We start from the raw sequence: 26135 nt of genomic DNA on the forward strand, positions 1-26135 counted from the left end.
GTCTTGAAAATGGGTCCAGATTGCTATTGAAATTGAATTATGAAGAGATAATGAAACCTACAAATCATACCTGCAGATCGGTCCAGATTTCAAATCCATCTCCTCTAAAATCGGACAATGAAATTCCTAATATTGTTCTCCTCTAAACCTGGACAAGGAGGAGGCGGAGAGGCTGCCACCGTTGACTGTGGTGGTTCTCTTCGCTGGTGGAAAGTGACGAGGGGATGTGGTTCCTATCAGTCTTCTTCGGTTAGTGGAAAAAAGGAAGAACCAAGGTGGTTCCTGGTGGTTACACAGCAGCAACACCACCCTTGGCTTTGTCATTCTGGCAGCAGCACAAGTGAGTGAAAGACAAGGAAGTGCCAGGAGTAACAATGACACACTCGTAGGTGCTTGACTTGCTCCGATTATCAACAAAAGAGGGAGGAACACACGGTGGAGCAATGGTGGGTTTTATTTTTGAGTTTGTTGTGTTGTTTGAGAGAGAGAGAGAGAGAGAGAGAGAGAGAGAGAGAGAGAGAGTACGGTGGGGGTAGGGGTAGGGGTGAAAAATTCTTTTTTTTTTTTAAAAATCAAAATAACATTAAAATACTTATAGAAAAGAGGAAAAAGGAAATCAAAAGGGCATAACCGTCTTTTTAAGTTTTTTTGGACCAAAAACCCAGAAAAACTTTGATTTTGGACCTTCTATGCAAGTTAAAAACTTTTTGGATCCTATCCAAAGGTTTTTGAATACCACAGAGACCAAATTTGCAGTTTTGTCTAAAAAATAAAAAAAAGGTAATAGAAATGGTATGTGTTGCTTAGGCTACAGGATTATTGTGCATAATAACGGCTAATAACGCCTATGAACACTACCTCTCTTCACCGTTATTACACGTTAAAGGTTTTCCCGTTGCTTCCCATTACCACCACATCATTTAATAACAACGTTTTTTTTTTCTTTTTTTTTCTGCTAATAACGTCCTAATAGCCTTAGTATAAACCTCAAAAATTACAAGTTACAACTCAAATGTTGTACATAAAAAGAGAAAATTCAGCAAATGACCAAAATGTAGGATAAGTTTGAAGAAAATGACCACAAAAATGAACATTTCAGAAAATAATCATAGGTTCTGCAGAGGGGGTTCTGCGGAACCATATACACCTCTGCGGAATGTGAAGACCTCTGCGGATCTTGGTTTTTTTCATTTTTTTATTCGTTTTTTTTGTTTTCTTTTTTTTTTTTCCTTTTTTTGTTTTCGTTTATTATATTTTTTTTAATCACATAAGGTATTATGTGATTATTATGTAAAAAAAAATATTGTTTTCGTTTTTTATTTTTCTTATTTAATTACCCGTTTATAAAAGTTATGTGTTTAATAAAAATTATACAAATATATTATGTTTTTTTATAAAATTACAGACACCGGTATTCTGAATAATAAACATACTTTAAGTAGGTTACAAAACATACTTTAAAAAACATAAACATACAATCTTCATAATAAACATACTTTGAAATAAACTTCATTGAAGGCTCTGCGGATCCTCTACAACTCTGAGGAATCTTTGTTTTTTGATTTTAAATTTTTTTTTTTCGTTTTTTTTTCCGTTCATTTTCGTTTATTAATATAATTTTTTTTAATACACTAATACCTTATGTGATTATTATGTAAAAAATTCTACAAAAAAATGTTAAAAATAATGAAATGTTTTATGTAATACGTTTGCCTCTGAGAAACCGAAACACCTCTGCGGATCTTGAGTTTTTTAATTTTTTAATTTTTAATTTTTTAATTTTTTCTATTTTTTGTTTTCGTTTATTAATATTAATTTTTTTAATACACTAATACCTTATGTTTTATGTAAAAAAATTGAAAAAAAGAGGTTAAAAATAATGAACTTATGTTTAATATCAGTTCACAGAACTGTTTCGGAATCCACAGAACTGTTATCAGTGGATCAGTGTACACCTCTGCGGATCAGTGTACACATCTGCCGATCAGTGTACACCTCTGCAGATCAGTGTACATATCTGCCGATCAGTGTATACCTCTGAGGATCAGTATACACCTCTGCGGATCTGTGTACACCTCTGCGGATACACCTCTACGGATTAGTTATAGAAGTTATAAACGTATTTTAATGGGTTTTTGTGAGTTTCAATTACCAGTAGAAATTATTTTTTTCATTGTGTTTGTGGAGAGTGATTTGTAAATACAAAACAATAAAAATACATGGAAAACATACATCAGTAGCAAACGTATTATATAAAACATTTCATTCTTTTTAACTTTTTTTTGTCAAATTTTTTACATAATAATCACACAAGGAATTAGTGTATTTAAAAAAAATTAATATTAATAAATGAAAATGAACACAAAAAAACAAAAAAACGAAAAAAAAAATTTAAAAATCAAAAAACAAAGATTCCACAGAGCTGTAGAGGATTTGCAGAGACTTTAATAAAGTTTATTTCAAAGTATGTTTATTATGAAGGTTGTATGTTTATGTTTTTTAAAGTATTTTTTATAACCTACTTAAAGTATGTTTATTATTTAGAATACCAGTGTGTGTAATTTTATAAAAAAACATAGACTAATTGTATAATTTTTATTAAACAACACAACTTTATAAACGGGTAATTAAATAAGAAAAACGAAAAACGAAAAAAAAAATTACATAATAATCACATAATATCTTATATGATTAAAAAAAATATATTAATAAACAAAAAAAACCAAAAAAAAAACAGAAAACGAAAAAAATTGAAAAAACCCAAGTTCCGCAGGGGTGTTTGTGGTTCCGCAGAACCCCTTTGCAGAATCTGTGGTCATTTTCTGAAATCTTCATTTTTATGGTCATTTTCTTCAAAATCATCCTACATTTTGGTGGTCATTTTCTTCAAAATCACTCTACGGTCATTAGCCGAATTTACTCACGTAAAAATTATACAAGAGTGGCCATGTTAGTTTTGTCTATCATCAGACGACAAAAAAAAGAAAAAGAAAAGGAGTGTACAGCGTAAAGTACACCATAAGCCAAATGCTCAAAAGTTGTCAAGAAAAGACACAAACACAAAGGACCAACAATGGGACCCACCACGGCCACCTATCATACAAGCTACCATTTAAGCCGGAGGGAGTGGAGGTGCACTCCCTCCCATTATTGTAGTTTCCTTAAAACACCAACGGAATGGAAAGAAGAGAGAGATAGAGAGATAGAGGAAGAGAGAGAGGAAGGGAGCGCTCCCTCTCATTACCGCACTCCCTAACCGCACTTCCAAAACCGCATGGAGGGGGCGATGTTTCAATGCCACATCAGCTGCGGTTTCAGTTGAACCGCACACCACACCCTCCGGCCTTACATTTACAACTTACTGTACAAGCAAAAAGAAAACATTAAAAGTTGCTGATGCTTTTGTCATACCACAACCGACCAAAAAAACAAGGTGAAAGATGGCTAGCACACGGATCCCATAGTTTTAGAAGGTTGGTCCCACCTAGACCATCTCCTTCCTTGAGAAGTATCCCCAAAACCCACTTCCGGTGGTCGGCATCAACCTCCAAATACCTCAGAGACAGCAGCTCCAGTGAAACAAGGTCGACCAACTGGCTGTATTTTCGATTTAATGCCGCCGACTGGAGCTGTATAACCACAAGTCGACGGCTTCACTATCCCATTGCCACATGACACTTCCTCACCTCCCGACGACCATAACAGTTTTAAGGCAAGCTATTATCACCGATCATCTCCAACAACCTTTGTTCACTACGACCTCGATCGCCGGTCCCTGTGTTCGATCAACCATCACCATTGGAACGCAACTGAGCAACGTCGCCTGCGAGATCGCGTCTTCGACAACGCTTCCATTTTCCTTTACCACTCATTGTGGCTGTCAACAATGGCAACTTCAGTTGACCACCGTCATTGTCGGACCACCTTCTTCCTCAATAAATAGCACCGGTCAACCGCCTCCCTCGACCACCTGCAGCCGTCGTCCAGACGTCACCGACCACCAACACTAGTCTTCTCAACGCATCACCATCACCGCCGCCGTGTGCCAAAGCCACAACAATACCTCCGCGATTCGCTACCGACGGCCGGAACCATCGCCGCCTCATGCTACTTCGATCCAACAGCTCCACCGCTGATCTCTGTCAATGTCAGACCATCTCCAGTCATCAATAACCCCATGGTCTAATGATCGCGGTAACAAAGAGCACCAAATCACTTCCATCACCCACCTTCGCCACTGGATGCAACTAACCAAGCGTCACCAACAGAGCTTGATACTCCGATCACTTTTGCAGATGGTGAAATCCAGCGGGTAACCACCGGGAATATCCAGATGTCGTCACTTCCAATGGATTAAAAAGGTGGGGATGCAGCTGGAGGACCTTTTCTCCAAAACTTGATAAGATATCATAAGTGCGCCTACTCCTTGATACCTAATCTGGATCAGCCCACAACTAATAGAAAAGAGAATCAGGCCTAATTCATTTTAAACGGGCTAAAATGCTCTACATGGGCTGCTAACTTTTCAACTTGGGCTCCTCTTAAACTATCTTTACCATTTTATTGGGTTAGTTCATCAACAATTAAATTGGGAGAATAATTAGCAAAATGGGCTCCTCCTAAGTCACCTATTTTACTGGGCCATCCCAACAAATAAAATAGGCTAATTTTACAAAATAAAAGTCAACAATTTACGCTCACGTGCGCAAGCTCCACTCAACTAAATATTCTTTTAGAATAAGCATTGCAGTCAGGTACACCCGATGTTTCCAAAAAAAAAGAGAAGGGAGCTAGGATGAAAGCGTTTCTATCCTAGACTCCCCAAAGTGGGCCAAAAAAATTCCATTTCAGAAGATGGTTATCAATGCTCATGCAAAAAAACTATGTAGATGATTAATTAGTGACATCCCCCAAGGCATGATAAAAACGCCACGACATACATGTTGCATATTCATAAAGCTGCCTCACTCTATTTTCTATCATCGGGAGGACTTGTTGATGTCAGCTCCGTTAGCGTTGCCTGGACAGCTCTGGCGTACCGACCAAATAGAGGAGACGCACCAGAACGGAGCTCACGTCTTAGAAGCACAAGACGGGAGGCCCATCCCTTGGACTTGGAATGCGCACAATTCGTGCCACTCTTACTCCTAGAGCAAGGAGAAAAAACAGAATAAGACACAATAAGGGTAAGGGCAATATGATCTAACTCCAAGTGGATAATCACACCCCAACAGTTAGCTCTTGTTCTGGGGCCCATTTTCATGTAAAAGATTATTCAGCCTTTATATCATTTCAATAAGAGGTTGTGCATATTTACTGAATGATAACAAGGACTAATCATCCACATCACTTGAGCGAAATCGATGCGAGAATGCAACCAATAGGTTTTAAAGGCTCATAACCTTTCCCTAAACATGTCAGCCTAATACAAAGGTCCATTACCTTTGCCTATGACATGAACAAAAGCTTTAAAGGCACATAACCTTTCCCTTGATATGAAAACACCTAAGTCCTAAACACCTCGAGGTGACGATCTCGACTTAACTTAGATGACTAGGCCCGGAATGCAATACTCCTCGCCCCAAGACTTAAAGCAAAGTCTTAAGGGGTAACTAGAAAAACTTTGCCTAAAGGAGAATACTCTAAAAAAAGTGAACTATAACGCTTGGTTCCAGTATGAGCTTATTTTTCTAAATTGTTTATATTTTCTTTGGGACACGCCGTGTTGGAAGCTTCAACATGGCGTGTCGAGATAACTTTGGCCGCGGAGACTAATGAACCAACACGATGAGTCGGGGTGCCTCAACTCGGCATGTTGGCAGCTGGGAAGGAAACCCTAATTTTTTAGGGTGTTGCACCCTATTTAAAGGCCTTAAGTCCCTTGGCTGTCCTCCTTACCAGCCTCCTCCATCCAGAAACCCTAAAAGTGTGTATCATCTTCCTTAGTGAGTGTGTGAGCTTGTGGAGAGCCTTGAGTGTTGATTTTTTTGTACTCTTTTGAAGGAGCTCTGAAGTTTAAAGGTGTCTAGCTTGGAGGGAAGGCTTTAGATCCAGAATCTCGCCACTTGTTGCATTCTCTTTGAGGTATCAAGTTTATACCTTGCTTTTTTATTATTTAGATCTCTTTGTTTTGGGGTTTTATCTTGATTTTGGGATCATTGTCGGATTGTCCAAGGAGTTGAGTGTTTTATGGGTTGTCATGTTAGATCTGGCCATTTTGTGGCCTCATTTGGCTTAAAGTTGAAAGCTTTATTAGGTTCTAGGCCCCATTCATGCATTAAGTCCTTTATTAAGCCCTTCTTTAGCTCTAGAGCTTCTTTTTAGTATACATGGATGTAAAGTTGGAAGCTTTACGTGATTTTCCAGCCTTTGGATGCCATATTTTCATTCTGGGACTATGTCTTTGGAGATTAAGAGCTTAATGGGTTAAGCCCTCACTCTAATGAGCCTAGGGTTTAGGTTTTGACTAATTTTGGTGGTTTCTAAGGGTAAAGTTGGAAACTTTACCCTTCTAGACATCATTTTGGTGGAGATCTGAGCTTTAGAGCTCCTAGTTTGATGGAAACAACTTAATGCATTAAGTTGTTGGATTTATGGCTAACTCGATGTGTTCATTAGTGAACACGGCAAGTTGATATGGTTTTTCCCGATCTAGCAACGGATGAAGAAACAAGACGTGTTGAAGGACGACACGATGTGTTTGGTCAACTCGGACCATTGACCTGGACTTTTGACTTTTGCCTTTGACCAAGTTTAGTCTATAAGGTGTTTCGGGGAATTTTGAGATGTATTTAAGGAATTGTTTATGTTTTGGGGGTTGATATTCGGAGGAAAGACCTAGTCAACTATCTTTCAGTATCTGAGGTGAGTCTTCTCACTACACTCACGGGTCAAAGGCACCAAGGCCGACCCATTATTTGATATGAGATGTTTATTCGTTAAGTATACAATGCTTTGCTAATTGATCTATGTATATACTTATGTGAAGACCATGGGAGGAGCCCATGGCACTTAGCAAGACCATGGGGGGAGCACATGGCTCGGGGACACAAGACCATGGGGGTAGTCCATGGCATTCCAAATGAAGAAGACCATGGAGGGAGTCCATGGCAACCTATATATATTTGTATGCATGGAAATATGTGATTATGTGTTTCATGTGTTTTGGGAAACTCACTAAGCTTGTGCTTACATTTTTGTTGGGTGTTTTAGGTACTTCTGGTTCTAAGGGAAACAGCCCGGCTTGATGGCGCAACATGCATTCTCCAATATTTTTGCACTTAGTTGTGATACTATGATCTTTTATAAAACTATGGTTATTGATGAGTTATAAAAACTCTTTGATCGATTAGATCTTTGTAACAGGTAAGTAAAGAACGTAAAAAGCAAGGAAATAAAACAAAAATATGGATCACAATGAGTTGAATGATTAGATTACTCAATCCTCAGCAGAGCTCGACTAAGAACTTCCGCTGTAGAGGACTTCTAGGGTTACAAAACAAGAACGATGAATATGCTGAACAATACTTCTCTAATCATTTCTAATCATTCTGTTCTAGGATGCATGCAAGCATCTATTTATAATAAACCCTACAAAACTCACGGATGGACAGGCCCATACCAGAGATAAACATGGACTAGCTAACGAGCCTAATAGACGCAACACAATACTGGACCTAACAATCTCTCCCTTTGCATCAATTTGGAGCGAGACTAATGTTTCTTCTTGCTTGGCAGCGGGAACCTTCTTTGTTGTATCAAACAGACGTGAGATAAGCGCAAGGATAGTCTGTCTGAAGCGAATGTACCATTGAATCATGTCATCAAAGTACTTTTTATCATCCGTTGTGTTTTGCTTGCACCGATGGACAATTCCTAAAACATGCTCCATACATGCAGTGGTATAGAGATGTTTGTCTTCCAAAGCGAAAAGACATTTCTGGCCTTCTTCTCTGGTAAACATAACAGAGTTTCTCTTTGGGTCTATTTTTCCCATCTGCATCATGTTTAGGTCACTTGCCGAGCCAACATGAGATATGGTGGGCTTTTTCTTGAATACGCTCGCAATCTCTAGATCCATCTTTGCGACTTCCATTATATAACAGACAAGCATCCTCTTGAAGTGGTCGATGATCGGACCATATTAAGCTTCGTTTGTAAGAAGGATGTTGTGCAAGATGATCCAGTCGTGTGGGTTCAAGTTGGGAAGATCAGCAAGCGAGAGTGCATGTTCGGTCTTTGCAGATCCCCTTAGCACCTTAAACCGAACATTGGTGAAGTTTCCTTCCCTGTACGGCTTCAGAACCCGAACATTAATAATCTTCTGAGCGCTCTATGTTTGGTACTGTGGTTGAGCGGCCCTCAGATAGAAATCAACTAAGTCCCTATCAATTTTTGGATGCGGATGAGGGAACTCAGCGACGTTGTCAAAGGCATGGAATACAAACGCCTTTCGGGTTAGTGGCATGGCGAACTGAGAATCGACAGTGTTAGAACGATCCAAAGAGATCACCAGTTCTAGCCACAAGATGTTGGGTGTTTCGATGGCTTCTTTCAGTAGCTTCTCAAGAGTCCAAGGAAGAAAAAGAGTTTTCCTGCTCTCGAGAAGGTCGTGAGCTTCTTTTTGTCTTCTTTCGGCTTCTTCAGCCTCTCTAGCTACATGAGCACTGATGTCTGCATCTTTATCTCGAACCCGTCGCTTCAAAAGGTCGGCAATAGTCTCCTTATCATCATCGTCACTCTCCTCAGCAATTTTCTTGCCTTTGTCTTTCACACCGGAACCTGAGGTTTGTCCTACTGGAGGAGGTTCGGTTGTGTGAGTTGCTGTTGAAGTAGGAGGTGGTTGAGACACATTCTCGTTTTCTCCCCCTTGTTTCGGAATGGACACGAAGTCAAGTAGCCCTTCAATTTTGCTCAATAAGGATATGGCTGGAGAGAGCTTCTCTGCAAGGTCACGCCTCACAGAATAATTGAGGATCGGGTCTTGTGCTTCAAGGATGTTTGAGATAGCTGAGTGGACATCCGAAACACACGATTTAACCACCTCTCTTTCAGATCGAAGAGACTCAATCTCCTGTTGAGAGTTGGAGAGTTGAATACTCTTGACCTTCAGAGCGGTAGTCTTCCTTGCGAGAGCATCCATGAGGGAGTTCTCAGCAGCTAAGTCTTCTTGAAGCTTGGCAAGGCGCTCCTCAATGGTTGTTCTGAAAGCTGAGTTGTCGTCAGAAATAGTTTGACGAAGTGAAGCGAACGACTTTAGCTCCGATGCAACTGTTGTAGCCAGCTGGTTGACAATTGGTTCCAACGTTGTTTTGGTGGCTGCAGCAGTTTCCTGTAAAGATTATAACAGGGTAGAAGCATCAGTAAATAGTTTATCGACTTTTTCGGTCGCTGCCTCACAAGCTTTGGTTGAGGCGTCAATGGCTGCAGTGGCGGAGTCAAGAGAAACTTGATGAGCTTTGGAAAAAGCATCAACAATTTTCTGAATGGCAGCTTCAGAGATGGATGGTTGGGATGTAGAAGATGAGGCGATGAGCGAATCGATTTTGTCGTGAAGCTCCTTGAGATGCTTTTTGGTAACAAGAGCATCGTCATCGTCATCACTCTGAACTTGAAACGGACTATAGTAGACCGAATCAAAGGTCATGTCCTCTCCGCCGAGGAATGGTTCTTCACTCTCTGCTGCATGAGCAGGAGATGATGGTGGTGGTGAAGCTTGAGGTTCGGTAGTAAAGGTAGGTTCGGGTTGGGTGGTGTGTTCGGTTGTTGGTGTGGGTTTGGGTGCTGAGGTGGATTTAGGTGCGTCAGTGTGAACCCCCGTATCAGATACGTTGGTTCTTACTTCAGTAGTGGTGGTGGTTGCTTCGGTAAAGATGGGTGGTGGTACTGGGATGGAGGTGGATGGTATTTGAGTGGTGGAGGTTATGGGGGGAATAGAAATAGGAATAGTAACTGGTGGAGAAGAAATTGGAGAAGTGGAAATATGAATCTCTAGTGTAGGCGAACGTGGTGGAGTGTTACCACGTTGAGATCCGTCGGAATCAGAACCCTCATCCTCAGATTCGCTTGAGGACGAAGCGATTATCAGCTTTCGCTTTGGTTGGGTTTTTCGCTTCTTCATAGGAGGGGATTAAGCGGCTTTGGTGGGTTTCCTCTTCTTGGGAGATGGGCCTTTCGCTCCCTTTGCAACCTGCTTGCCCTTATCAGCCTTCTTTCCTCTTGGGGCAGGCTTGTCAGCATCATGAATCGACTTGAGCATCTCAGGAGTAAGGTCTCTCGGACCAGAGCGTCGGAACTCCTTGTATGTTTTGATAATCTGGCTGTTAGCAGGAACATCACCGTACATTGATTCAAGGATTGAACCGTTGAAGGGAAATTTTGATGCGTCAGAGACAATGATCTTCGTGGTATGGAAGCTACCAATCGAAGACATTGGAGAACCAGCAATAATGGGGATGTGGTACTTGTCCATCACCCATTTAGTAACAAGAGTCCAGAATCGGGCATATGAAATCTCAGAATGCCGAGAAGTGGAAGAGAGACTCTGAATAAGTTGTTGCCAAAGGACCGACCCGTAGTCCATATTGATTCCATTGTAGACCCCGTACAGAATCGAGAGAAAAAGACGACTAGTCCCGTCCGATCCAACACTTCTTTCAGACAGCCCCTTGAACAGTACCGTAAATAACCCATTCCACTGAGGAGGCAGGCACGATTTCTTGAATTCCGTGACCGTTGTGAGCACCTCGGTGTACCCCATGTTGTAGAACATGTTGAAAAGATGACCCATTGGAATGGTTTCAGGGTTAACCCTCGATGAATCAGGTTCAAACCCTAACAATGAGCAGAATCTCTGCTTAGAAATTGACGCCTTGTGACTGAACACGTCGAAGAAAATCCGATCGATGACCTTGTCGTAGTGAGCAGTGGCAAATATATGGGACAGGAACTCCATGGGAACTGCTTCAGCTCTGGTGAGAGCAAGAGTAATCGGAGAGTACTTCAAGCATTCGATAATGGGGAACATGAAAGCGTCGTATTCTTGAGAAGTAAGATCAATGATCAAACTTTGCTGGGGACGAATCGGCAAGATGTGTGAAGTAGCATGAACTGAGGAAGAATCCGCCATTGTTGTGAAGAAGATGGGAGAGATGATGAACAGTAGAGTATTGGAGGGTTTTCGTGCTCTCTGGAAATATGGGTGCAGTAAAGAGGTAAACAAAGGGTTATGTTACCTTTTATACTGTAGGTAGAGGAGAGAGAAGAATCTTTCCCAAATCTTCGAATGAAAAACGAAGAGTTTTTCGGAGGCGATTGACGCGTGACAGTTGGTATTGCCGATGATTACGCATGAGAGAGAGTGTTAGTCCCGATTTACACGCCTTCCCATCAAGCGCCATTTTCAGATGAAACGGTTCCAATTCGCACGCGTGGCCTTCTAGCGCCGTTTGAAATAAAATCGATTGGACTCCCGCCTGAGTCAACTTTTTATAATCTTATCCCTTTAGAGTTAACGGCATCTTTAAAGCAAAAAAAAATTACCCACGTGGATTAATGTTGACCACAACCCGTTAATAACTGCCAATCCCATTAAAATGCCTTGTAACTAATGAAACCTGAATTTTGGAAAATCAAAAAGATTTTTGTGCTGAGTGTGTAAAAGAAAAAGAAATAAAGCAACACATTTGAGGGATTATGTGATCTCAATAAAGACACGAAACAATGGATCCCGGGCACGAATCTCTTCCTTCAAAGTCAAGAGAGACCTTAAAGTGTTTTTGTGGTTTCCCGTTGAATAACGATCAGACACTTATTAAGAAGTGTTGATAGGCTTCTTTTAATTAGGCTTAATTGGGTGGCTTTCGCTTCAATTCAGAATTCCTGATCTTGATATAAGACAGAAATCGAACGAAGTACATGTGAGACCAGTGTAGTCTGTTGAACAAGTAGGTTGGAGAGAAGTTAAGTGGCAAGGTAAAATAATGTATGTAAAATGTCAAAAAAAAAATTAAAATTAAAACTGGATTCCAAGGGAAGAAATGTTATTGGTTTTAACAATTTCATAGAAATCACTCAAAAGGAAATTAGAGATTTTACGTTGTATCCCCATGGATAAGTCCATCAATTCATTAGTGAAAGCTAGAGCAAATTTATTGTTCACCGTCAATGCATAGTAGGTAATGAATTTTGGGTTTCACTTAGCACGTAGTGACACAAGGCTAAGATCATGAACACATAAATTGTGTAACCATAAACCTCAGTGGTAATTTCTAAGAGTCTCAAGGGTTACGTTTGTGAAACGAATAAGATGGACAAAAGTAGTGTAGATGGTGTAAAGAAACCAAAGTACCTCTGCTGTTAAAATAGGGACCAAGCAGAAAACTCTTATCTCATGTGAGAAGAGAGTTAGGTAGCTCATGATTAGAATAAATATGAGAGCCTAATTGGGAAGACAAGGTTTGTTTGTACCAAGTCAGTAAGGCTATTATTCAGAATCAGGTGAGGCTTTGGACACATACAGCGGCATGCTTCTAGGGACACTTAACTAGTGAAATGATTTTCCCACAAATAGACACACAAAAAGATAAGACAAAAAAAATAAAAAAATAAATAAAAAAAATGCTTTTGGAGTTTTTAATTTTGCGAAAAGAAAATAAAATAGTAAAAAAATAAAAAAAGTTTTTGGAATTTTTGATAATAAAAAAAAATTTGGATAAAAAAAAATGTTGGAACCGAACCCTAGCGTTCGGTCTATTTCGGTTTAAAAAAATTTGGGAACCGAACCCGAGCGTTCGGTCTATTTCGGTTGAGAAAATTTTTTTGGAACCGAACCCGAGCGTTCGGTCTATTTCGGGTACCAAAAAAAATAAGTTTGAACAAGAAAAGAACTTTGATAATATGATAAATGAATTCGAGAAAATAATACAACAGATTTACAGCTAAAGAAACTACCTTTGAGTGATAAGAGAAGAGTAGATGATACGACCGAACACGAGCGTTCGGTCTATTTCGGTACACCAGAACAAGACCCGAACCCGAGCGTTCGGTTCATTTCGGCATACATGAGACCCGAACCCGAACGTTCGGTCTATTTCGCTTCTAACTTTTGAGCTTGAGAAGTAATCTTTGGTACTGACTCTGATTCCATCATTCCTAGCCCTTGTAGAATTTTGTTGAATGAAGCTTCAGGAAGAGCTTTAGTGAAGATGTCGGCCAGTTGATCAGTGGTTCGAACAAAGTGAATTTCGACGTTCCCATCTTCTACGTGATCCTTTATGAAGTGATACCTCAGTGCTATATGCTTGGTCTTGGAATGTTGCACTGGGTTATGACAGATCCTAATTGCACTTTCTGAGTCGCAATATAGTGGGATCTTTTTCATATTGATTCCATAGTCCCGGAGCTGGCTTTGGATCCAAATCACTTGAGATGTACAGGAGGCAGCTGCGATGTATTCTACTTCAGCTATAGACAAAGATACACAAGTCTGTTTCTTTGATTGCCAGCTAACCAATTTCCCGTCTAGGAATTGGCAGCCTCCAGTGGTGCTTTTCCTGTCTAGTCCACAACCTCCAAGGTCTGCATCTGAGTAGGCTTGAACGAAGAAGCCTGAGTTTGATGGATACCATAAACCGAGAGTGGTGGTTCGTTTCAGATACCGGAGTATGTTCTTCACAGCAATCATATGAGGTTCACGAGGATTCGCCTGAAATCTTGCACAGTAACAAACAGAAAACATTATATCAGGCCTACTAGCAGTAAGGTACATTAAAGAACCAATCATCTGACGATATAACGTAATATCGACTACCGGTTTCTCCAAGGATGGTGTGAGCTTGGTGCCGAATGCCATTGGAACTTTAACTTTTGAGTCTCCCATCATGCCAAATTTAGCAAGAAGAGTTTTGGTGTAAGCTTCCTGGTTGATAAAGATGCCTTCGGGTCCCTGTCTAATATTTAAACCAAGGAAAAAGTTAATCGGACCCATTGAGCTCATTTCAAATTTAGTCTCCATCAGCTTTCTGAATTCAGCTGTTAAGCTAGGATTCGTTGAGCCAAAGATGATGTCATCGACATAGATTTGAACAATCATAAGGTGGTTACCTTCCTTCTTACGAAAGAAGGTTGGGTCAACCGAACCTTGTTTGAATTTTGACATCTTTAAAAACTTGGTTAGCGTTTCATACCATGCCCTAGGTGCTTGTTTCAGACCGTAAACCGCTTTGTCCAGACTATAACAGTGATTGGGGAACTTTTCATTGACAAACCCAGGAGGTTGCTCCACGTAAACGGTTTCTTCAAGTTCTCCGTTCAGAAAGGCGCATTTCACGTCCATTTGGTAGACCTCAAAGTTCTTATGTGCAGCATAGGCCAGAAATATTCGAACAGATTCTAGCCTCGCTACTGGAGCAAAAGTTTCCTCATAATCAATTCCTTCCTCCTGGCAGTATCCTTTCACCACTAGACGAGCTTTGTTTTTGATCACATTGCCTTCCTTGTCCATTTTATTTCTGAAGACCCATTTGAGACCAACAACTGATGCGTCTTTAGGAGTGGGAATGAGTCACCAAACCTTATTTCTTTCGAATTCGTTGAGTTCATCTTGCATAGCTTGAACCCAGTCAGAGTGATCAAGAGCAATATTTACTGTCTTCGGTTCAACTTTTGAGACGAAAGAGTTAAACATGCAGAACTCTACTTTTGAGAATAGAGACGCTTGCTTTGCCTTCAATTGAGATCGGGTCAAGACCTTTTCGGAGACATTACCCACTACCTGTGAAACGGGATGATCTCTGGTCCACTTAACAAGAGGAGGGTAATTTGGATCATAGGATGGATCCAATTCAGCATTCACCATCTCTTCTAATTCAGATTGGCTATCATCGTCGTAAAACACATCGGCATTCTCCCCCTCGACAGATGAGCTTTCAGGTGTAGCTGGACTTTCTGGTGCTACAGGACTTTCGGGTGGTGTTGGACTTTCATGTGCAGTTGAGCTTTCGGGTGGAACTAGAATGGAATTCTCCTCCTAAATTTGTGAGCTCGGTTGTTTTGAAGAAGGTGGATTCTCCCCCTCAACTGAAGCACCATGCTTTGGAGGTTCGTTTGGAACATGTTCTCCTTCACCCATTTGTTTGGCGGCATCTTCGACGATTTGCTTCAGATGGTCGACTTTGTTGTCTGCTGCCTTGGCTTCCAATAGAGTAGCTTTCTCTGGTTCATCGAATAATTCCACAAACTGCTCAAACAAATTAGCAATTGAGGCCGTGACTTGACTTGTTTGAGAGAAAATTTCCCCAACTATTTCTTCAGAGGCCTTCAGCTTCTTGACGTAGCTGTCATCGAAAGTCACATAATATGTTTCTTCAATCTTCCTCGAACGCTTATGTAAAACCCGGTATGCTTTTGAAGTTAGTGAGTAACCCAGAAAAATTCCTTCATCAGCTTTAACGTCGAACTTGTTGCGATTTTCTTTAGAGTTGAAGATGAAGCATCGTGAGTCGAATACATGGAAGAATTTAACGTTCGACTTTCTGTTGTTGATGATCTCATAAGGAGTAAGAGTGAAACGCTTATTGAGATAGGATCTGTTCTGCGTAAAACATGTTGTAGCAATAGCATCAGCCCAGAAATATAAAGGTAGAGAAGCGAAACTTAACATGGTTCGGGCCGCCTCACACAAAGATCGGTTTCGTCTTTCGACAATTCCGTTTTGTTGAGGGGTGTAGGGTGCTGAAAAGTTGTGACTGGTTCCTTTTTCTGCCAAAAAGTCTTCAAATTCTTTATTCTTGAACTCTAGCCCATTGTCGCTTCTGATGTTGCGAACGACTTTCCTCAGTTGCACTTCAACCTGCTTAATAAACATCTTTAGCTTGAGAGTAGCCTTAGATTTGTGCTTCAGAAAAAATACCCATGTAAAACGTGAAAAGTCATCAACGATAACAAGAATATACTTGCTACCACCAATGCTTTCGATAGATGATGGACCACACAAGTCAATGTGAAGTAACTCAAGTGGTTCAACAACTTTAGTGTTTATAATGGATGGGTGACTTTGACGACTCTGCTTCCCCATTTCACACGCAGCACACAAATGTTCTCGATCAAACTTGAGCAATGGAAGACCTCGAACATGCCCTCCGGTGACAAGCTTGTTGATATCCTTGAAGTTGAGATGGGAGAGCCTTCGGTGCCACAACCAGCTTTCGTCAGAATGAGCTTTGGATAACAGAAAGATAGCCGGATTTCCTTTGATAGGTTTGAGATTGAGAGGAAACATTTCGCCTTTGCGTTCTGATTTGAGAATTACCCTTTTTGTTTTCTTCTCTATTATTTACGAACCCTCATCGTCAAATGAAACTTTAAGACCGGTACCTCCAATAAGCTGAGATACACTGATGAGGTTATGTTGTAGTCCTTCAACGTACGCCACCTTTCTTATAGTGAAGTCACCATTGGTTATCATCCTGTAACCCTTTATCGTTCCATATGAGTTGTTCCCGAACTTGACATTCCCACCATTCTGAAGAGATCGAAACTCCCTTAGCTCTTCTTTCCTCCCTGTCATGTGAAGTGAGCAGCCACTATCAATATACCATTCTTCGTCGAACTGCTCGTCACTAATAACCTGCAAAAATTAAGCAGATTTAGGAACCCAAAGTTTCTTGGGTCCACGTGAGCCATTCACAGGAACAGGAATAGTAAGAGAAACATCAACAAGATATGTTCTTTTTATTAAAGTTGTTTCATCTTTCTTCTTAATGGTGTACACTTTGATTTTGTTAGGATTAGTTACATTCGGTTTGGATTCAGGTTTTGGCGTTTGGGCCATGGACTGCTTTCGGTCATTCTTGACTATGGAAACCTTCGATTTTCCTTTCAAATCCTTTGATGATTTTGAACTTTGAGCAGGAACAAAATTAGGTTTAGAATGAGAAGTATTAGAATGAGAGAATTTTGATTGAGAATGTTTCCTGACGTGAGGTTCTAAGTGACCCTTTTGCTTTTGATCATTAGAGGGACCGAACCTTGAACTTTGGTAGCTTTTGCTTTCGGAACCGAACCTATGCTTTCGGTTGCTGGTGCTCTCTGAACCGAACTTGTCCTTTCGGTTGTTGTTGCCCTCTTGCGTCCTGACAACACTTTTCTCTGACTTTGAATTTTTGTCATGATAAGAGAAATGATTGTTTTGAGAGCGCCAAAACTACTTTCGCTCAGAGAGATTCTTTTTGTATCTTTGATTTCTTTGCTGCTTTTGATCCTTCACTTGTTTCGGCTGTTTGTGGATGTTAGCCTTTTGCTTCTGCTTCTTGTCAACCGGTTCACTTCTCACAGATGATGTTTCGCTTGTGGAAGTAACTTCTTCTACAGGAACTTCTTTTGTACCACTAGTGTTTGGCACGTCGAAGTTGTCAGGCTTCTTCAGTGGCTCTGGAACATATCTGCCTTTGGTTTTCCAAGACGTCCGTTCTGACAGACCAACATTTTCGTCAGCGTTATCTATAGGAGCAGACCAGAAAAACTCATCACAGCCATCTGCATTATCTTCATTCACTATGGCAGTGAGTTCGACTGTTTGATGTTCGGTTACTCCTGTGACCTTATATACTTGATTTGGTGTTGTCCTCACCTTTTGGTACACAACAACCTTTTCTTCTAGAGTTGGAGACTTATTTTGGGACAAACGAGCAAACTCCACTGAATTTTCAGAAATAAGATTTTTGTGGTTTTCGGGTTCGCTCTTGAAAAACTCAGAACAGTCGACTTCATCCTCTATAGAAATTACGCTCATATCATCATCCTCATTAAGTTCAGATGCGTTTTCAACATCAATTTTGTTTTCTGAACTTAAATTGGCATTCAACGAGTCAAACTTTTGTATGGTTTCGGTCCTTAGTTTCAGCTTATCGTTTTCATCTAAGAGGTTTTTCAGCATGTCTTTATGGTCCTTGGATTTTATGAAAGATTCGATTTTGTCCAGACCATACATATAAGTCGGATTCACATCATCAGACGAAACTACACTTTCGCAATTATATGCTTCAGCATCGATTTCATCCTCCTTAAACTCAAGGAAGGGCAAAATCATGCGATGAATTTTCTGCCCTATTTCACAGTTCAGATGAAGTTGAGTGATGTTAGCATAAAGACGTTTAGTAATTAAACAAAAAACATTTCTCTGTTTCAAAAGTTTTAAATTGTCTCTTTGTAAATAAATATTTTCGTCCTTAGATTTAATCAGCTCCGACTCCTTCAGCTCTATCCACATCCTCCGTTCCTCACTCTTGGATGACACCCTGCTTATTTGGTCAGTTAGGTTAGAATTGGTGGCCCGTGTTTGAGTTAAACAGCTATCTAGGTTTGAGATTCTTGAATTTAAGCTATTTAATTCTTTTTCATATGAATTTTGTGGGACTTTGAATGAAATAAAAAGGGATTGTACCTTCTTGATCAGTTCATCAAGTTCATTGATCTGCACACTGAGAGGTTTTGCTGTAAAGCATAAGTCCTCTCGCTCCTTGGTGTCCTCTTTTCCGCCATCAATATTGTATCCCCTCATGTGAGATACATTGGTCACCATCAAACATTTCCCACTGCTTTGGTCACCTCTTTCCACATACGTCTTTCCATGCGAAGGCCTTCTTACTTCATCATCCTCAGAGTCGGTAGACCATACTTGCACGCCACCGAACTCGTCATCCGCTGCCAAACCCTGTACAATAAGAGCATTCATAGAAGGGTTAGTAGCAGTTTTCTTCCTCTTGATCTCATCCAACTTTTTCATCAACATAGCCTCTTCATCTTTTTCATCATCTTTCTCTGCCATTTTCTTCAGAACACAGTCTTTGGCATAATGATTCTTTCCTCCACAGTAGTAGCAGTTCACACCAGAATCTCCTTCAACCTTCGCCTCTTTCTTTTGTTCTTCTGCCTTCGGTTCCTCTCTGACCTTTTCAGAACTATAGCTTCCCTGCCAATTTCGGTTCTTATTGGTAGGGAACCTTTTCTTGATAAACCTCTTTGGATTGGACACCATCATTGCATAATCTTAAGAAGTAAGATCATAGTCTTCTAGGTTCAGATCTTCATCATCAACCATATTTTTGCCTTTAGACAGGAGAGCCAAGGACCCCAAACTTGATACTACATTCTTCTCTTGCATGACAATCTTTTCTTGGGATTTCAAAATTCCCACCAGCTTTGCCAGCGAATAAGACTTGAACTGCTCATGAGCTTTGACTGTAGACACAACAGCTCTCCATTCGGGTCTCAGGCCATTCAAAAATGTGACCTTCTGTTCAATCAGCTTCCTTTCTATATCATGTTTGATCATCTTGCTAAGAAGATGATTGAAGAGATCGAATGTCTGAGTAACAGTTTCATCAGAATTCTGCTTGAATTCTCCAAACTCAGACAACAGCAACGTCTGAATGGAATGCTCCAAATCTTCATCTGTGGAATAAAGCTATCGCAACCTATCCCAGATTTCTTTAGCAGTACTGCAGGAACTCACTAACTTGAATGTATCAGATTGAAGAGCGAATCAGATTAGTCTCAATGCTTTGATATTGCACTGAAACTTTTCCTTTTCGTCTTGAGCAACATCTTTTACATCTTTTAAAAGATCATTATATTCTTTCTGAGTTTTGATGATCTTTGATGTTCCCGAGTGAGCGAATGGTCCAGACACGATTGCTTCCCAAATAAGATATCCATTATCTTCAGATCCGATGACATAATCTTCAAAATGATGCGCCCAGACTTCATAATACTGGGTGTAGAGAATAGGAATATTTGTCGTTGATCCAATGCTGTTTGAGATGTTGATAGGATTAGATTGTGACTCGTCCATGCTTGATCGGTTAACCTGTTTGAAAGATCATACTTGTAATACGTAATATTAGGGCAAAACAAATAAATGCTGAGTTACGTCAATTATGGAATGACGGCTCAATAAATATCAGTTAATGCAAAATAACCCTAATCGCAAACTCTTTTACAGAAAAGATGTGTATCGATTACACAGCCTCCTGCTCTGATACCAATTGATGAGTTATAAAAACTCTTTGATCGATTAGATCTTCGTAACAGGTAAGTAAAGAACGTAAGAAGCAAGGAAATAAAACACAAATATGGATCACAATGAGTCGAATGATTAGATTACTCAATCCTCAGCAGAGCTCGACTAAGAACTTCCACTGTAGAGGACTTCTAGGGTTACAAAACAAGAACGATGAATATGCTGAACAATACTTCTCTAATCGTTTCTAATCATTCCGTTCTAGGATGCATGCAAGCATCAATTTATAATAAACCCTACAAAACTCACGGATGGACAGGCCCATACCGGAGATAAACATGGACTAGCTAACGAGCCCAATAGACGCAACACAATACTGGACCTAACAGTTATGTAATGAGATTTTTGGAAACAATGGTGGTTGATATTTATATTTATAAAACCTTAAATTTTCTATAAAATTTTGGGCTGTTAGGTATTAGAGCCTTGGTTTGAGGGATTCGGGCACACTCTCGGGTGTGTCCGAACTCAAACTGAGGAAATGGTAAACCTTTTTCAAAAAGGAACCAAAAGTTAAAAATTTCTTGAATACGGTTTTTGTATGTAAAATAGGGAGATGCAATGCGCGTAATCGGCCGAGCTCAAGTAAGTGTTTCTGATGTGCTAGCCATGCTATAATTATATTTGGAAATTGATTACTAGCTATGTGTATGGTTTCAAAGTTGTATATGTTTAGGATTTCATAGCCCTACAATGATGAATTTTGCCTTATTCTTGTTCCTTGTTTGGTTGTGGTTTAGGGTAGAAGATTATTTGACAGTCTATGTGATTCTATTTGTGTATAAATTGCATGCATAGGGCAACCTGCTGTGATTAGTATAAGTTTCTGGTTCAATAAGGATTGAGGAATCCTAGAATAATATAGGATCTGAATTGGTGTTGTGTTTTGTGGATTACAGTTTGTAATTGGGTGGATTAGGGGTATCAGGTGTGACCTTGGGGAAGGTACAGGTAGGTGTGAAAGGTAGTATTGGGCCCGTACTACTAAAAGCAGATGACCTGTACCTGAAGCAATGTCAGATCTGGAAGCTTTAAGGAATCCAATGATGAGTAATCCCCTTCGAGTTCCTTTTCTTTTGTTATCATGTGGTATTTTTTCAGTTGAGGATGGTGATGATCACGTGAGGTTCGGGTTCAGGATCAAGATCAGGTTTAGGCTCTGGTGCAGAGCCCATTGATGAGAGGTTGCGCGATCGTATCGCGACTGAGGTTACTCATGGCATCCTTGACGCTACCCATGTGATCTTTGGTACTGTCAAGGAGGGAATCATGGAGATCATGGAGGAGCGGCTCCGGTCTTTCCGAGCCGAGATTGCTACAGGCCAGATTGGGGACCGAGCTCCCTCGTTCTGGGATTTTAAGGTGTGTGGTGCGCCTGAGTTCTTCTGGGTCAGGGATCCCATCACTAGTTGACACTGGGTGGTAGACATGGAGAATGCCCAACGTACGAGCTTTTTCCCTGAGGCGACAAAGGTGGGGTTCGCATCTTGTATGTTGAGGGATCGAGCACGATGTTGGGTCATACGGATTACATCAATTGTTTTATTATTTAGTTCATGTTTTGTATAGCGGCTGGGCCTGTCCACCCGTTTATTTATTATTAGGGTGTTACTATTTAAAGTGCATGCATGCACCGTATCTTGTAATCATCCAAGTTGTAAACCCTACACAACCTTTATAATAGCGGTTATCTATCGAGCTCTTCTAAGGCTGTGCTTATTAATCATTCGGCACAACTTTGATCTTCTTTTTGTGTTTTGATTCTTTTACTTGTTTGAATCTAATCAATCATATAAGTTTTATTCTTATAAATTGGTATCAGAGTCCGAGACTGTGTAATCCATACACATCTCTTCAAGCTATTAGGGTCTTCGCTTTAATAGGATCTGGAGTTAGCCATCTTCATCGTGTTCATTGATTATAGACACTGAATCTTGATCTTTATTTTACCCTAAACTCGATATTAGGTTTATACATCTAGTTCTTACAGGTTTCTATTAAATTAACAGCATGCAATCGGACGATTCACATGTTAACTCCATCAATCTCTTAAGTAGCATCGTTTCTACTACAAGGATCCCTATACTCTTTCCAAGTGATTATGAAGTGTGGGCTTTGAACTTTGGAGATTATGTGTTAGGTCTTGAAGACAATGGTTCCTTGATATGGGATGTCATAACCAAGGAGGCGTTTGCTCATACTGGTACAAAAAGGGTTATAAAAACTCAAGCTGAGTACAACACTCTTCTTCTTGATGTGGAAAACATTGCACAAGAAGAAAAGGATAACTTGATTAGTAATGTTAAAGATATGAGAATTATCCGATTTGCTTTGCCAACAGACATGTTCCACCTAGTAAGCTCTTGTGAAACAGCAAAAGAAATATGGGAAAGGCTTAGAGAACTTGATATTGCCATATTTATACATATTTTTAGGCACTATTTAATTACATTTCTATTAATATTTTGGTCATTTGCATAGAATAATGGTACTTATAAGTTTACTTTGTTATTTTGTAGCCAAATAGAAGAATCTTCGAAGACATGGACTGAAATTGATAGAATATAGAACTTTGGAGGATTGAAGGAAAGAAGAACGGAAAATCACCCAAAATACGTTTTCACGACGTGAACAATTCATGATTCACAATGTGAGTCGAGAATTCTTGAAGATATGCATGCGAGTGGAAGAGTGCTTGCCGAACACGATTATCTAATATTCACGACGTGAATCCTTATGGTTCACGACGCGAACTCGGGAAATAAGAATACTATAAATTCCCTTGCCCATTACGATTTGAGGGACTTTTGGCTGATTGAAGGGTTTGCAGAAGGCGATTTTTAGCAGAAGGAAGGTCCTGGAAAAAGGTTTTCAACACCAAAAGAGTGAAGGACCATAATTTAGTTCACTTATTTGATACTTATGAACATGTTTCCTTACACTTTGATTTGTGTTAGTGTGTTAGTTGCTATTATGAGCAGCTGAATCTAGCTACTCTTGTTTAGCTAGATGAAGCTTCTAACTTATGAATAGCTTAATTTTGTATGGATTTACTTAGTTGGTAAATTGCTTGTGTTTGATTTATAATTACCTAGCATGCTTATGGTTGTTTCCTTAGTTGCTTGATTCCATGTTCTTTGTAGCTTAGTGATCATTAACTGCATGAACGTGTATACCTAATGATTTAGTGAACATTAAATTGTTAGAACTAGGATTGACCAATCTTAGTTAGTAATTAAAGCAAATAAACTTAGCTGTGCTAGAGACATAGATTATGACTATAATTGCGTTTACATATTAAATCTTACATAGCATATTCATATTCATAATTGGTTCTATGTTTAATTGTATGTGACCATACATAGTTTTACATGAATTAATTAATTATTGGTAGAATTAGACTTAAATTACTAGTATAATTAAAACCAACTTGATAATCCATAACTATTAGCTAGCCATAAGGACGAAGTGGATTCGAACTAAACAAGAGTGTTTTTACTTATTGCTTGAATTTGAGCTAAGTTCGTCTGATCTTGTAAAATCAGATAAGACCCTTTTTAAACTTGTTAATAATTAGGTTAATTTGATAGCAAGTAGATTAGTAACACCGTTCCCTGTGATCGATACCCGACTTACCCAAGCTATACTATAATCTGACTAGGTACACTACCTATAGGTGCATAGTTAGTATGAGTTTGTTAGGTTATAAATATTAGAATTAATGGGTACTTTTGTGCACATCAAGTTTTTGGCGTCGTTGCCGAGGAACGGCTTAGTTAATTATTAGTTTGTTTGCTTTAAATTAATCGATCCTTTTTGTGGGATAAAACCTACAAAGAGTTATTTTTTAGTTTCAATTTTTTTTTTGGCATTACAGAACTCACGAAGTGGATATTACAATATTCACGTCGTGAATACAGTGATCCTAGTTTTCTTTGTTTTTCTATTTTAGTTCAGTTTTACGTTGTTATTTTGTTTGTCTTGCATAAGTTGATGACCATAGGATCCAACACACCTTTAGTGCCACCACTTGAAGATCCGGAATCTACGCTGCACAAAAATAATAATAAGAAGTCACCTTTACAAGAACTGAAATCAGCCTTTTCAAGGAAGTCATGAAAGACAACGGGAGAATCGAGTTCAACCTCAAAGAGCAATTTTGAAGTCTTAGATCAAATACCCGTCCAAGCCGAGTCCGAATACGATACCGAGCCTGAATTTGAATTACATACAAGTGAACCCGAGAACGAGCCAAGGAACGAGATGGCGAATATTGAAGAAATGTCTATGGGATCTTACAGAAAAAGAATTCGAGAAGACGTCGGTCCAAGCTTAGTACAACCTGCCATTCCTGCCACTGCCACATTCGAGATAAAAGGACATATCCTTTCTACACTAAGGGATATCCCATTCTATGGGAAAGATCATGAGGATGCGTTCAAGCACTTAGATGAAGTGAACGACATTGCTGATTACTTCAATGTCCCGAATGTTAACAGAGATATCGTCTTGCTAAGGATGCTTCTCGTTACCTTTAAAGAAGCTGCAAAGGATTGGCTAAAAGCACTTCCACATGTTACAATAACTACTTGGGATCAAATGCATGAGCAATTTCTAGACCAATTCTGTCCACCATCCAAGATTTCTAAACTCAAGAAGGCAATAGCCAATTTTGAGCAAAACCCGGGGGAGTCACTTTACGAAGCTTGGGAGCGTTACAAAGGATTGTTAAGGAATTGTCCTCAACATGACCTTAGCATTCAACAAGAAGTCTCCATATTCTATGACGAGGTCAATGTGATGACAAGACAACTCCTTGATTCTCAAGGACCACTTACAAAGAAAATCCAGGCGAAGTCAAGGAATTAGTTGAAGAATTTGCAAAACATTCTCGTGAATACCACAATCCAAGGAATGAAGGCATGAAAGGAGTTGGGGTGCACAAACCGAAGAGATGGCTGCTGTAATGACAATGCTTAACACTATGGATATGAGATTGACCCAAATGGACCAATCAATTCATGTAATTCGAGTTGGTTGCAAGAGATGTAGTGGCCCACATTTGACAAAAGATTGCCACTTGGATGAATATGGAAACAAGAAAGCTCAAGTTTGCTACTCAAGTGGGGAAAAGTATGATGAAGACTGGAGGAAATTGAAGAAAGAGTGGCTGCCTTATGATGAATACAAGAAGCAAAAAGAAGAGAAATTCAGGCAAACTAGCCGTGGTTTCTACCAAAGAGAGCAACCACTAGGTGAGAAGAAATCAGAATTAGAGACCATGTTGATGAAATTTATGGAAGCTTCAGAAAAAAGACATGATGCTACTGACACTGCAATGGAAGAACAAAGAGCTATAATGAAGAATCATCACGCAATGATGATAGATTAGCAGACATTAATAAAAAATCAGTAAGCCTCCATCAATAACCTTTAAATATGACTTGGTCAACTTACCACTTTGGTTAATGAGAAGATGTTCCCAAAAAATCCTGAAAAGAAGACTCAATCTCACGTAACGGCCATAGATACTGAAGAAGAGGCGATTTTTGAGTTCCTAGAATCCTTAGAAGTGGTGCCACAACGGCCCGATCCAAAGCCAAAGAAACCGAAGCTCGAAAATGAAGAATCTGCTGGAATACCCAGTTCATGTCATGAGCCTGCTATACTCACGCCGTGGACCCGGTTGGAACAGAAACAATCAGTATCTGTTCCAGCTTATAAACCACCTTTTCCATTCCCGTCTAGAGCTAATCTATGTCCACCGGAGAGAGAACATCTGAAGTTTATCAAGCAATTGAAGGGTATTCCTATTAATACTCCCTTTATTGATTCGCTTGCAAAAGTTCCAGAATATGCTAAGTTCCTACAAGACTTGTTAGACACTCGTCAGCAATTAAAGGAGAATTCTAAGGTGATTCTAAGTGAGCAAAGCTCAAAAGATGTGTTGGGAGAGATACCTAAGAAGATGGGGGATTCTGGACGACTCACTCTCCCATGTGAGTTTGGGAATAATATGAAGGTTTCTGATTTAGCCGATTCTGGGGCTAGCATA

The 26135-nt window shown here is 39.8% G+C and overlaps 1 non-coding gene across 1 annotated transcript; it reads right to left on the bottom strand.

Moving 5' to 3' along the window:
* Positions 1 to 24727: 24727 nt before the first annotated feature.
* LOC111913418 (small nucleolar RNA R71) lies at positions 24728 to 24834 on the bottom strand. The gene has a single exon (XR_002857527.1). It is a non-coding gene; the product is annotated as a small nucleolar RNA R71 (small nucleolar RNA).
* Positions 24835 to 26135: the final 1301 nt, after the last annotated feature.

Source organism: Lactuca sativa, chromosome 9 (genome assembly GCF_002870075.4).
Source record: "Lactuca sativa cultivar Salinas chromosome 9, Lsat_Salinas_v11, whole genome shotgun sequence".
Taxonomy (NCBI): domain Eukaryota; kingdom Viridiplantae; phylum Streptophyta; class Magnoliopsida; order Asterales; family Asteraceae; genus Lactuca; species Lactuca sativa.